At 46.7% G+C, this 13,154-nt stretch overlaps 1 long non-coding RNA gene across 2 annotated transcripts; it reads left to right on the top strand.

The window, feature by feature from the left end:
• Nucleotides 1-211: 211 nt before the first annotated feature.
• LOC120094798 (uncharacterized) lies at nucleotides 212-2,390 on the top strand. Of its 2 annotated transcripts, XR_005489497.2 has the most exons (4): nucleotides 212-667; nucleotides 924-1,058; nucleotides 1,565-1,662; nucleotides 2,068-2,390. It is a non-coding gene; the product is annotated as an uncharacterized LOC120094798 (long non-coding RNA). The 2 variants fall into 2 exon arrangements; XR_010054793.1 differs by lacking the exons at nucleotides 212-667; nucleotides 924-1,058 and having other exon boundaries at nucleotides 1,065-1,662.
• Nucleotides 2,391-13,154: the final 10,764 nt, after the last annotated feature.

The raw sequence follows: 13,154 nt of genomic DNA on the forward strand, positions 1-13,154 counted from the left end.
ATTTTTTAAGGGAGGACTGAGAAAAAGATAGAAATATCAAAAGAATGGCGGCCTTGGGGTTGGGGATTTAGCTCAGTGGTAGAGCGCTTGCCTAGCGAGCGCGAGGCCCTGGGTTCGGTCCCCAGCTCTGGGGGGGGGGGGGGGGGATGGCGGCCTTGTGATATCTCAGCTGGAACCCACGGCATGAGCCAAATGTGAGCCCCCTGAAGGATGAGTGTCCTGGAAGTCAGACTAGATGACCCACCGGGGACCTTGATGGCTTCTCTCTCCTGCCCTCCTCCTGTCTGAGCATGCCTATTCGGTGCTGCTCTCAACGTATACAACTTTGTGGCTACAAAGAGAGAAATGAGGCCCAGCTGAACTAAGAGACAGGCTTCTGGGAAACCTCTCACATTATGAGGGAAATGTAACTAAGAAGTGCAACTCACCAGAAAGTTCTTCCGTACAAAGAGCAAGACCGTAACTGCCCATTGGAACTGCCGAGCATCTGGGCTGTAGTAATGAGTACCTCAGATTCCCTCAGGCAAAGCAGTCGCCATGGCATGTAGGATCTGGAGCAACACTGGTGTGTGGTCAGAACACAACACCAGAGCAACAGCTACAAGCATGTGGTAAAGACCTTCTTGAGGACTTGGGACAATGGCACACAGGACTACTCCACAGTGAGGTACAAGGAGAAGGGAAAAAAAAACTGTAGTATTTAAGCAAAACACCACCATATTCCTTCCAAAAAGTTAAGAAAAGTAGTGATGGAAGCCTGGGATAATCTCCAAAAGTCAGTCTTTTCAGATATGACAATCTCTAAGGTCTTTGTCCCACCCCCCTTTCTCCTTTGCTCCTTACTGTGTAGACAGATGTGGATTTATTAGGCCAAGTTGAACTGAGGTTAATTTAATTCTGAGGGTTTCTCCACACACCTTCAGACAGTTGGAGACACTCAAGGTTTCGGAACAAAAGCTGGAAGTCCCTGCATTTGCACAAATCTTGGCCTAGTAGAGCAGCCCAAAGCCTCAGGAAAGAAACACAAGGATGGACCAGTACACCTGTCCCCCTTTCAGGTGAGTGCAAATGAGAAAGAACAGTGGCTTTCCCCCTGTTTTCAAATAAGTCATCACAGACACACACACACACACACACACACACACACACACACACACACACACACCCTAGGGCCACCACAGAACGGGAGACAGCTGAGTCAAGGCCTGAGCACCAGCCTTCAAAGGTCAGTCAAGTGAGCTGGTGAGTTTTCCTAAACAAAGAGCACACACATGCAGGAGTACTTGATTGGAGACAAATTCCTATAAACATTTCCTTCTGAGCAAACGACAAGGCTCAGCTAGCTTTTTTTTTTTTTTTAAACCATAGAAAGGGGGTGAGATGAATGGAGACAATTACACTCACTAGTTTGCTTTGTGAGGTCATAATGTTTCATTATGTGCCAGAAGTAATAACGTACACATTGAGGCAGATAAATCGTCCAACGTGAACACCGGGGAGCTTTCAGCTCAATCTCCTGTTAGAAAAAGACTCCGAATTCCTCTGTTCTTTTCTGTGTCCCTAGACCAGGCTTTGCTGACAGCGGCTGGGAACGGCTGCCATTTTCTCCAAGCAGAGATAGTCTTGAGCCTCAACACCAGAAGCTAAATGGCAGGCTCCTCGGTGAGTATCTGCTGTGCCTGACACCATTTGAGGCTCAGGGGAACCGGAGGAGGAACAAGCCTCAGCTCCTACCCTTGAGAAGTTCTCTGTGCGGAGCCAAGCGCCAGAAGCTCCTTACAGAGTCGCTGCTCCTGAACTGGGGCCACGGTTGCTAGGCAGTGGGTTCAGAACAGTTACTCAAGTCAGGAAGTCAAGTCCTGCTTTTAGCTCTGCACCCTGACATGTGAGAGAAGTCACTTGTCCCGGATCCTCTGCCCACAGAGTAATACATATAATTAGAGAACTACTTAACATCTTTCCTATAATGAGCATATGCCCGGATATAGTTTAATGACTCAAATTAAAAAAGAGCACAATCCATCCCCCACGTCTTCTTGAGTAAAATCCAAATGCCCTTTCCCACAGGTTGGATTATGTCTTTGGTGTCCTCCAAACGCCATTCAGAAGTTGGGGATTTGTTGAGAGAATGAGCCGATGGTTCACGAGACACGGGTGCTTCCTCAGAGTGCTTCAGCGGCTGGATTGGACAACTGTGCCGTTCTCTGTCCTGGCCATACTCTGTCCTGGTACCTGCCATCTTTCCCACCTAACATCCATTCCCCCTTTTTTTTACATTTCTATTTTTTTCTGCTCAGTGCTTCTGATCTGGCTTTGAGGGATGATTCTCTCCTGTTGGGTGTAATCACGGTGGTTCTTTTAAACAAAGCTAAATTATGCTAGAAACACAACATCAGACATTTGATTTTTTTTTTAACATTTATTTACTTTTTTTATATGACTACACTGTAGCTGCCTTCAGACACACCAGACGAGGGCATCAGATCCCATTACAGATGGTTAGGAGCCACCATGTGGTTGCTGGGAGTTGAACTCAGGACCTCTGGAAGAGCAGTCAGTGCTCTTAACCATTGAACCATCTCTCCAACCCCCCAGACATTGGATCATTGGATTCTTTTTTTTTTTTTCCCAGAGCTGAGGACCGAACCCAGGGCCTTGCGTTTTCTAGGCAAGCGCTCTACCACTGAGCTAAATCCCCAGCCCCTAGACATTGGATTCTTAAGTCAAAGGTCAACTAAGACCACGGTACCCCAAGATTACCCATTGGCTCCCGACACTGAGACCCGCACCACCTGTCCTAAAACCCGTATTTCCTGCTTACTCTGTTTCTGTGGCTTTCTGCCCATCTTTATAATAAGTATCTTTTTGGTTGACTTAGTACCTCTTGCTTACAATGGAAATATTCTAACCTCTAGTATACACCTTCAGAATAGACTCAGGCTATTACATTGGAATTCCAAAATAAAAAAATTAGAAATCCTAGAACTAAAATAAGTCTTCAAGCTGGGAGTGATGTATGCCTGTACATCTACACTCCGGAAGCTGAGTAGGGGATCACACGTCTGAGGCCACCCTGGGCTCTACAGAGACCCTGCCTAGGAAGAAAAAAGAGGGAGACCAGCAGAAGACTCAGGTAAGGTAGCTTGCTGCCACGGCTGACAGCTGAGTTTGACCCCTGGAGCCTACATAGTGAAAGGGAAACAAACAAACAAACAACAAACAAAAGACTCCCACAAGTTGTCCTCTGACCTCTGTACACACTGTGGTGCATGCACACACACGTAGCCACAATAAATAAATAGATGTGGTTTTTATTGTTGTTAAAAATAAAATAAACAAAAAAATTTTTTTTTCTAGACAGTCAGGCCCAAAGGCAAGAAGCAGATAATCCAAATCCTGACGCAGGTTGCTTACGGTGCCCAGACCCCAGGTGAGCTGGCTCCTTGGGTAGGAATCCTGCTTTTCCACTATTTCCAGTGTTCAGCATGGTCTCAGGTTACCACCTATGGCTGCTTTTTGCCACAATGAAAGCACTGAAAAGCTGCCACAGGAGTCTTAAATGTAGTCCACCAAGCCTGCAATACTGACTGGCCTTATAGAGAGAGAGTTTGCCACGTTCCGTACACAACTGAGGGTAGCCAGGCTCCAGTGAAAATGTGTTCACAGGCAACAAAATCCATATAGATTTCAGTTTCTCAAAACATTGTTCTTTTGATATATTTCAAATATTTAAAGATGCAAACGACATTCTCAGTCCACACACTGAACAAAAATTGGAATCAGGGGCTGGAGAGATGGCTCAGTAGTTAAGGGCACTTGTTCCTCTTGTAGAAGACCTCGGTGCCCACAGTGGTTCACGATCATCTGTAGCTCTAGTTCTCGGGAATCCAACACCATCTTCTGGCCTTCGTGGGTACCAGGAACACAAGTAGCGTACATATATACACGCAGGCCAAATATTTGTACACATAAATATAAATAAGTAGATAAGTAAATAAATGGCTTTTAAAATTAGAGAGCAGGCTGGATCTGACCTGTAGGCTATCACCCACCCATCCGGTTAAGTCATTTACAGTTAGATTAGTTTGCTATTCGCAGACACAATGCAGTTACCTGACAGAGTCAATACAGTTTTACAGATTTTTTTTTTAAGTGGGACAGGGCCAGCTACAGCCTCACCTCGAACTCCTAATCCTCCTGTCTCAGACTCTGCTGGTTTGGGGTCAGAAGCTTGTGCCACCATGCTCACCTTCCACTGTACACATTTTGACTACTTTACTATATGGAAGGCATATAGCAAGGAATAAGATGCAGTCCTTCCTCTTCGTGGCTTTGCAATCTAATTTGGGACTCACGAGACATCCACAATTGTATTTTTTTAAGATTTATTTATTTATTATATATAAGCACACTGTTGCTGTCTTCAGACACACCAGAAGAGGGCATCAGATCCCGTTACAGATGGTTGTGAGCCACCATGTGGTTGCTGGGATTTGAACTCAGGACCTCTGGAAGAACAGTCAGTGCTCTTAACCACTGAGCCGTCTCTCCAGCCCCACAGTTGTATTTTAAATTACTTATTTAGTTTTGCAGTGAGGGGACTGTACTCGCGGCGTTACATACACTCAGAAAGCTCACTACCACTGAGCTACATCTTGAGCGCATGTTCATGTTGGGGAACAGCCAGCGGACACTTGTCCTTTAGATAAATTATAATTTAATCTTCATTAGCAATGCCACAACAGTCAGCTGGTGGTAGCACACACCTTTAATCCTGCTTTGGATGCTGAAGCAGGTGCATCTTGTGAGTCCAAGGCCAGCCTGGCCTACAGAATGAGTTCCAGGACAGCCAAAGCTACACAAAGAAACCCTGTTTGGAAAAACAAACAAACAAACAAACAAACACCACAACAAATTAAAATGGCTCATTCTTATTTACAAGGGACCTCAGCTCATAGAGCTAAACTTCAGACTAAAACTCCCAACTCACTGAGCCCTGGGGACCCAAGAACTATGTGAAGTGGACCTTCCCTGATGTGGCTCCCACCCACACTGTGATGTTGGGCGATGACCACCTCCTTCCCCAGCTACCCAGGAGAGATGAGTGAGAGAAATGCTTCCCACCGCTGACCTACCAGGTCTGTGGACACCAAGGTCACCAATTCTCACACCTGACACCTGGATTCCTCACCTTGAGCTGACAAGGTTCTGACTGTCAGTTAATGTGATCTATTTGCATCTTCGACCTAAGCTATCCCGTTGGTGAAGAAAACACAAACTTTCCATCTTTTCAATAATCCTCAGGGACAAACACGGTAAGCCCAAAGTTAGGAAGAATAAGCTAACAAGTAAAGGAGATAGGGAACCAGGCAGCTAAAGATGCAGTTCAGGATCAAAACTCTAACACCTCTATAAATAATGAGAAAACAACTAAGAAAGAAAAACAGGCACTGGAAGGTAGAGCCCCAAAGCCAGGTAGTGAGGCACCCCTGTAATCCAAGCATTTATAGTAGAGGCAGGAAGATCAGAAGTTTAAGGTCATCAATGTTACTTGTAGCAAAATCCAAGCCACACCGGTGTGTGTGTGTGTGTGTGTGTGTGTGTGTGTGTGTGTGTGTGTGTGTGTGTATCCTTGTCTAAAGAAGCGGGAGAGGAGGGATTTTCACACATCTAAGAAGGGGAGAGAGAATAAAAGCAAGTAATGGGGGAGATACACACAAATGTTTCCATATGTATATATGGAAACATTTTGTGTGTGTGTGTGTGTGTGTGTGTGTGTGTGTGTATTTATATATATATGGACAGTAAATCACACACACACACACACACACACACACACACATACACGTGAAAGCAGAAGCAGGCCCACCATGGGGGTGGGGAGAGAAGAAGAGAAATAAGACAATGGTTATCTGTATGACATCAAAGCCTATTATTTTGCATGCTTGTATGTTACTTTTTAATCAACAAACAAAGTAGGGTGGAAAATGACGCAGGCAGCAAGTCATCATTTTGCACAGAGAAGCAACAAGCAGACGTTGCAGGTTAGAGGGGATCTGGGGACTGAGGCGCCAGTGAGCCCTTCTCAAGGAGCAAGAGAAGGGGAGAAAACCTTCTTAATGTACAACACTCAAGAAACTGCCCATATTAGAGAACCGGGGATGTGAAAGGCGCGATAGTAAAAGGATTAGCAATAAACATTGAATCCAATTAAATATAGAATGAGGACAACCCCTCTGGAGAATAAATGAATGCAAATCAGAACACTATAAACCCAAACAAATTAAAACTCACAGAAGCAGCATTGGGAGACCAGAAAAGACATGGGCACACAAGGGTATCCCACAGCCTGGCTGGGGTCCTTAGACCACTGTCCTGAATTTCCCACTGAGTTGTTGGGGTGTTGTTGTTTTGCTGAGGTCTGGCTGGCCCACCAGCTAGGTACACCAAGCTGCCATGACCTTGCCTCAGTCTTCCTGCCTCTGCCTCCTGAAAGCATGGGTTACAGGCAGGCATTTTGATGTGAGTCCTTTCCATTAATTTTCATCATTGTAGTTTTCTGGACTGGAATGGTATTTTAAGGATTTTTATTATTATTTTAATTATGTATAGGATGTGGTGGGAGTGAGTATATGCATGGAGGTTGGGGGTTCCAAGGACAGAGATGTCTGACGCCCCTGGAGCTGGCATGGCAGGCATCTGACATGGGTCCTAGGCACCAAAATCAGGTCTCTGCATATGCAGTGTGTGCTCCTGGCCACGGAGCTGTCATTACACTGGCTGTTGGGATAGTTAAAGAATTAATACTTCTCCACATCGGGAGGCTAATAGGTCCGTTTATTTCAGCTTCTTTCCTTTTGCTAAAGCTCAGGTAAACCCAATACTTTTTAAACTTTTTGTTTGTTATTATATGTGGGAGTCAGGGCAGGGAGCACATGAGTGCCTTGAAAGTCAGAGGACAAATCAGTTCTCTCCTGCTACCTTTGCATAAATCCCAGGGACTGGATCCAGGTCTGCAGGCTTGTGTAGCAAGCACCTTTAGCCACTGAACTATCTTGCTGCCCTCCCACCCCCCACCCCGGCTTAAATTGATATTTTAGAGCATATGCAATGCCACCACCATGTTGCTGTAAAATGATTCTATGTATACATCCACACAGAATATGTACGTGTCTAGAATACTTGTCAGCTGTTAGCCACTGGCTATTTTCAGATGGTAGCAACAATAGCTCATTCTTATTATGGTCTCGGTATGAGTCAAGCACTGTCTTCAAGTCCCTCCCCAGAATCATTTGCTTCGGAAGGAGTGGACACACTCGGGCTCCATTTTACAAGCGAGGAACCTGGAGCGTGGTGATGCCTTCTGCAGTTTGCATGCCGGCAAAGGGTTGGGCTACAAATCAAACCCAGTAGCTCAGGCGTAAAGTCTGTGTTTAATCACGGCTATGTATGTTCTCCATAGGATGGGTCTTCATTGTGTTTGAAAATTTAATTGATGATCATGGGTGACTTTTTTTTTTCCTGAGGTCAAGGCTGGTGAAATGGCTCAGTGGGTAAAGGCAGTTGTCCCTAATCCTGACAGCCAGAGCTCCATCCCCAGAATCCACAGAGTAAGAGAAGACTAACACAAGTCAAGTTTTTCTCTGACCTCCAATGTGTGTCCACTGTGCCATATTCACACTGTGCACGCGAACACACACACACAGAGAGAGAGACAGAGAGAGACAGAGAGAGAGACAGAGAGAGAGACAGAGAGAGAGACAGAGAGAGAGACAGAGAGACAGAGACAGAGAGAGAAATAATTTTTTTTCTTTTCTTTTTTTTTCCGGAACTGGGGACCGAACCCAGGGTCTTGTGCTTGCTAGGCAAGCGCTCTACCACTGAGCTAAATCCCCAACCCCAAGAGAAATAATTTTAAAACTCTATTTGAAAGGTCGTTAAACTCCTGCATATTACCCAAGCTCACAGACAGAGCTAAGTGACTGCTGTCCCTCTCCTCTCACTAGTCTACGTAGGCTCCTTGGAGGAGGTGAGGGGAGGTTCAACAGAGTAACTCATCCCCAGCCCACCCAGGCTTTGGAGCCAGAGATAGGCTAAAATTTTAATTCTCATCATTGCAAAGGGATGACTCAAGATTTTTACTGGCTCTGTGTAAATTAGCAGGAAGAAATAAGCCTCCTTAGTCCCGATGGTGAGAGAGCATACAGGAGAGAAGAGGTCAAGAGGCCCCAGCCTCTTGGTTCAGTCAGGAACCCAGGCGACTGGACCTCTGAACAATTTACGCAGCTGACACAGCTTCATTTGAGATGACACACGTAACCAGTGTGAGCCACTCTTCACCCAAGCACTGGTAATAAGGGCAGAGACAGAGAGCAGCTCCCAGGAGCGGAGAGAAACATCTATTTTGTGTCACCTGGGAACAGCACCCACCTACAGGCCTATCTCTTTGACAGTGACTCTAAAGCCCCTGTCACTGTCACTCATGGAGAACGGAATGACTAAAGGAGAGAAGGGCCACCGATGCCCAGCCCCTGGCACAGAGACAGAGAGGGACAGAGCAAGTTAATAAATAAAACAAGAGCCCGAAGGGAAGAGCCTGCTTTGTCAGAATATAAATATTTCCCTTCCCCTTTTATCTTTAATGTAGTGTGAGAAGCTTATTAAAGGGAAATGCCTGCTGTCCCTGGAGTCCTCGCAGGAGCTTGTGGGAAGCTGCGCGCACCGCCCTGCCCAGGCCCAAGCTTCTAAACTCCTCCCTGCTGGGTAGAGTAGAGAGTGCAGAGCAATAAAGAAGGGCTGGGGAAGAAAAGGAAGTCATTGTGGCCATTAGAATCCTTATCTGGATAGGCCTGGCATCACGTTATGTTAATTGCTAGAAGCCACTGAGAGATGGTGGTTGAAGGATGCCTATTTGCTCAAGGATTTGGCCTCAAATTCAGACGCTCACATTGCTAGACTTACCCTCTGCAGGGCCAGAGAGTGACACCCAGTCTAGACACAGGAGAGTTTGTCCATTGGGGTGAGCGAGGGAGTCCTCCGGGTATCCTCCGAGGAGCCTCTGTGGCTGCACACTCGCATTTACAAGACAGCCATCATAGGCGGTCCCAATGCCCAGCCAAACATCCTGTTCCTACAGAATAGAAAAGCGTTCCCCCTTCATGGCTTTCTTAAAAACCATAAAGGGGGGATGGGCGGAGATCCGGGCACCCACAGGTATCCAGTATGCTGTTTCAGTTTTGAGATAAGGTCTCATGTAGCCCATGCTGGCCTGGAAGTTACCATATAACCAAGGAAGGCACTAACTTTCCCCTCTCTCTCAGGTCCTGGGATTGTGGGGTGTGGGTAGTGCTGGGGAACCTAGCGCCCTGTGCATACTGGGTAAATACCTACTGAGCTGTACTTCTGGCCGGAAACCCAGTAAATCTGAATGTTTTTAACACTCTTACCTATCTGTAAGGACAAGCGCAGGGCCTGGTCCACAGAGCGTTGAAGAAAGGTGGAGGTCCACAGGCATTTGAAAACAATGAAAAGATTAACTTTTCTTCCTGTTCACTGTTTCTACTGCCTCTCTAAGGGGCCTTTTCTTCTGCTCAGGTCTGAGTTCTCCCAGGCTTTGGGGGCTATGAGCACTCCCAACACCTGGAGATATTCAGTCATGTGATTAGAGAAGGACAGGAGGAAGGCCATTCACGGGTCAGGTGCCACAGACTAGCTGAACACTAAAGGGCAAAGAGAGTAGCTAACATTTGCTGCCAGAAGATGTTTCTATTACCCCAGTTTCTCGATAACTCTCCCAAGAGAGCTGGCCCTGGTCACTTAACTCTATACCACTCTCCTCCCGACCCTACCCAGGCCACACACCCATAGATTCTGATTACGTCAATGTCTTCAGTGGAACAGACACTTTCTAAAGTCTGCCTTCCTGGCTTAAACTACATGTGACCTCGTGGAGGGTGGAGCTTAGGTACCACCCCATTATTCCTGATGTGAAACCTCTTTACATCACTCAGCCTTCCACCCTCCCCATGTTGATGTCTTTTAGGGTCTCTCTCTTTCTTCCTCTCCCTCTCCCCCTCCCCCTCCCCTTCTCCCTCTCCCTTGCTCCCGTGCTCCCTAGCTCTTACTCTCTCTCTCTCTCTCTCTCTCTCTCTCTCTCTCTCTCGCTCTCTCGCTCTCTCGCTCTCTCGCTCTCAATTGCTCACACACTCTTACCCTTAGGATCCCGTTAAGTTGGAATAAAGATGCCACTACTAGGCCGTGGACCGTGTCCTTGCTAAGCCCACTGCACTCCCTGTTTTCAGAGACAATTACATCTTATGGCAGTGCCTGTGCTGCAGACAAGCATTGATTCGGGGGATGGTTAAGAATGCTTAGCTGGTTCCCAGGTAGCTCCCCACCCATGCTTCCAGACATTGCCTGGGATCGATTTGAGTTATATGATTTAACATTCCCCTCGTGCTCGAGCCTGCCCAGCCTCCCTGTGCTGCATTGGGAGCTTGGAACCATGAGAGGGCCTATTTCCAGGGTTCCCACAAACTACGTAGAGGAGGAGGCCTGGGGGTGGGGTGGCACACACATATCTGAGGGGCTATTGTATGGAAGAGGGATTAAATATGTACTGTAGAGATCAATGGAAGCCTTGGAGAGGCAGACTTCAGTTCGATATAATGAAGGACTTTTTAACAATTAAAGCTGTCTTAAATGGAGTGAGAGCTGTTAAGGATAGCCCTCCCTGCATGAAGTTCAGGCAAAGGTGAAATCTCACCAGGCAGCATGGTTCATTGGCCAGCAGCAGCCTGTGCTCCTGACACTTGGCAGTGGGATCAAGTGGCACCACTTCTGGATTCAGCTCCAGCCCCAAATGTCACTTAGTGTCAAACTTGGATAAATTATTCAGCCTTTCTAAAACTCCATCTCTCTCTCTCTCTCTCTCTCTCTCTCTCTCTCTCTCTCTCTATATATATATATATATATATATGTGTGTGTGTGTGTGTGTGTGTGTGTGTGTGTGTGTGTGTATACATCATTGTAGATATTACAAGGAATGGGGTATAGTTTAGTGGAAGATGACTTAATTATTTTTAAATGATGTACAAGGAGTACTGGTTTGGTTCCCAGAAACACAAAATACAAATTTATATCATTTTTTACAAGGTAAGAGAGGGTCCAGCTGTTAAGAGTATTCTTCTAAAAGACCCAGAATCAGTTCTCAGCACCCACATGGCTGTTTGGATTCTTCTATATCTCCAGTTACAGGGGACCAGATGCCCTCCTCTGGTCTCCTTGGGGATCCATGCACACAAGTGGTACACAAACAAATATGCAGCCAAAATCAATACTGCACATAAAATAAAATTTAAATTAGATGAAAGCATATTAGGGGGCTGGAGACAGTTCAGCTGTTGAGACTCGTGCTGCTCTTGCAAAGGACCCAGATTTGGCTCCCAGAACCAACATAGTGGCTCACAACCATCCAAGACTCTCAAATTCCACGGGATCGAAATCTCTCTGGCCTCCATAAACCACGTACACATGGTGCACATACATACATGTAGGCAAAGCACTCATGTATAAAATGTCAGGAAATATGCTTTGAAAATGTATTAGGGCTGGGTGTGGAGGCACATGCCTTTACTGCCAGCAGTCAGGAGGCAGAGGACGATGGACTCCTGTAGATTCAAGGCACAGCCTTGTCTACAAAGTGAGTTTCAGACTACCAGGCCTACACAATGAGATCCTTTCTCAATTGTGTGTGTGTGTGTGTGTGTGTGTGTGTGTGTGTGTGTGTGTGTGTGTGTGTGTGATGTATGAGAATAAACAAGATGGCTCAGTGGGTAACAAAAGGCACTTGCCACTAAGGCTGACAACTTGAATTGGATCCCTACCCATGACCCACACGGTTGTCCTCTGACCTCCACACTAGTGCTGTGGTATTCACTTCACACAGATGCACACAGAAACAAATAAATAAACAAATATGTAATAATACATCAAATCATGTTAAACTTTCAGGGCAACTGTAAGGTTTTTGGAGAGAGGTTTGCTTTTGTTTTGTTTTTGTTTTAAAGAATCTTGAGGCTGAAGACAGACAGACCCAACAGTTAAGAGAACTGGCTTTTTACAGAGGACCAGACAGAGTTCAGTTCCCAGCATCCACATGATGACTAACAACCGTGGGACCATGACAGGTAGCCTGGTTCCCGGTTGAGCTAAGGCTAGAAACCCCGGGGATCCTGAAGGGACAGTAGGCACTTCACCTGTTCCTGGGCACCAGGCCCTGTCACTAGCCTCAGTCCCTCCATAGATTTGTGACATCAGTCACAAGGGCAATGCCCCAGGCCCCTCTATGCGTAGAGGACACGATCTGTGGTCACGTATGTTCAAGACATCTCCATTTTAATAAGGTACCTAAAGGCCTGGAGGGCTTAACCAATAAGCTTTCCTTCCCAGACACTCCTCCTTGCAAAAGGTATTTAACCTCAGGCTCACCCTGAGAAGTGGGGTATGGTTTTATTCATCTACCTTCTGCCATAAACAATAAATGCCTTAAAGCCATGGACTGCCTCTTTTCACTGGGATCCGCCATTGGGAGCCATGGAGAAGGCTTTTGCCTATAGAGCTGCCATCTAATCTCCCATAGAAGGCCTCTCTGTGCTCCCAGCCACAGTCGCCACCGAGCCAAGCTCAAGCCCACCACTACCATCAAGCCAAGGACTTCCCCCATGGGACCAGCCAGAACACCCCCTTTTCCCCCATCGCCCCGGGGCTAGATCAGCCTGTGGGTTCCCACTCCGTTCTCAGCTCTTCCATGGCTTCCAGCAGCGCCTGGATGCCTGATGGCCCTGGCCTCCTAGCAGGCCCACAGAACCCCCAAGCTAGCTCAGGCTGTCCTGTGCCTCAGACTGCACTTTCCCACTCCCGGAGGGGTGTCCAGCGGCTTCCCTATGGCCCAACACCCACCCAGCAACAGTGTGGGGTAAGCATGGTCACTTCCTGTCTCCCCAAGCGGCCGAGCCCTGTGGCAGACCCACAACCCTACAATCAGTCGTCTATAACTACAATTCTAGGGGATCTGATGCCTCTTCAGATCACAAAATAAAACAAAAAGAATAGTTGTCCTTACTTGTTAAAACACAAAATAGCATTTTTGTAAT

The sequence above is a fragment of the Rattus norvegicus genome, chromosome 9 (genome assembly GCF_036323735.1).
Source record: "Rattus norvegicus strain BN/NHsdMcwi chromosome 9, GRCr8, whole genome shotgun sequence".
Taxonomy (NCBI): Eukaryota; Metazoa; Chordata; class Mammalia; order Rodentia; family Muridae; genus Rattus; species Rattus norvegicus.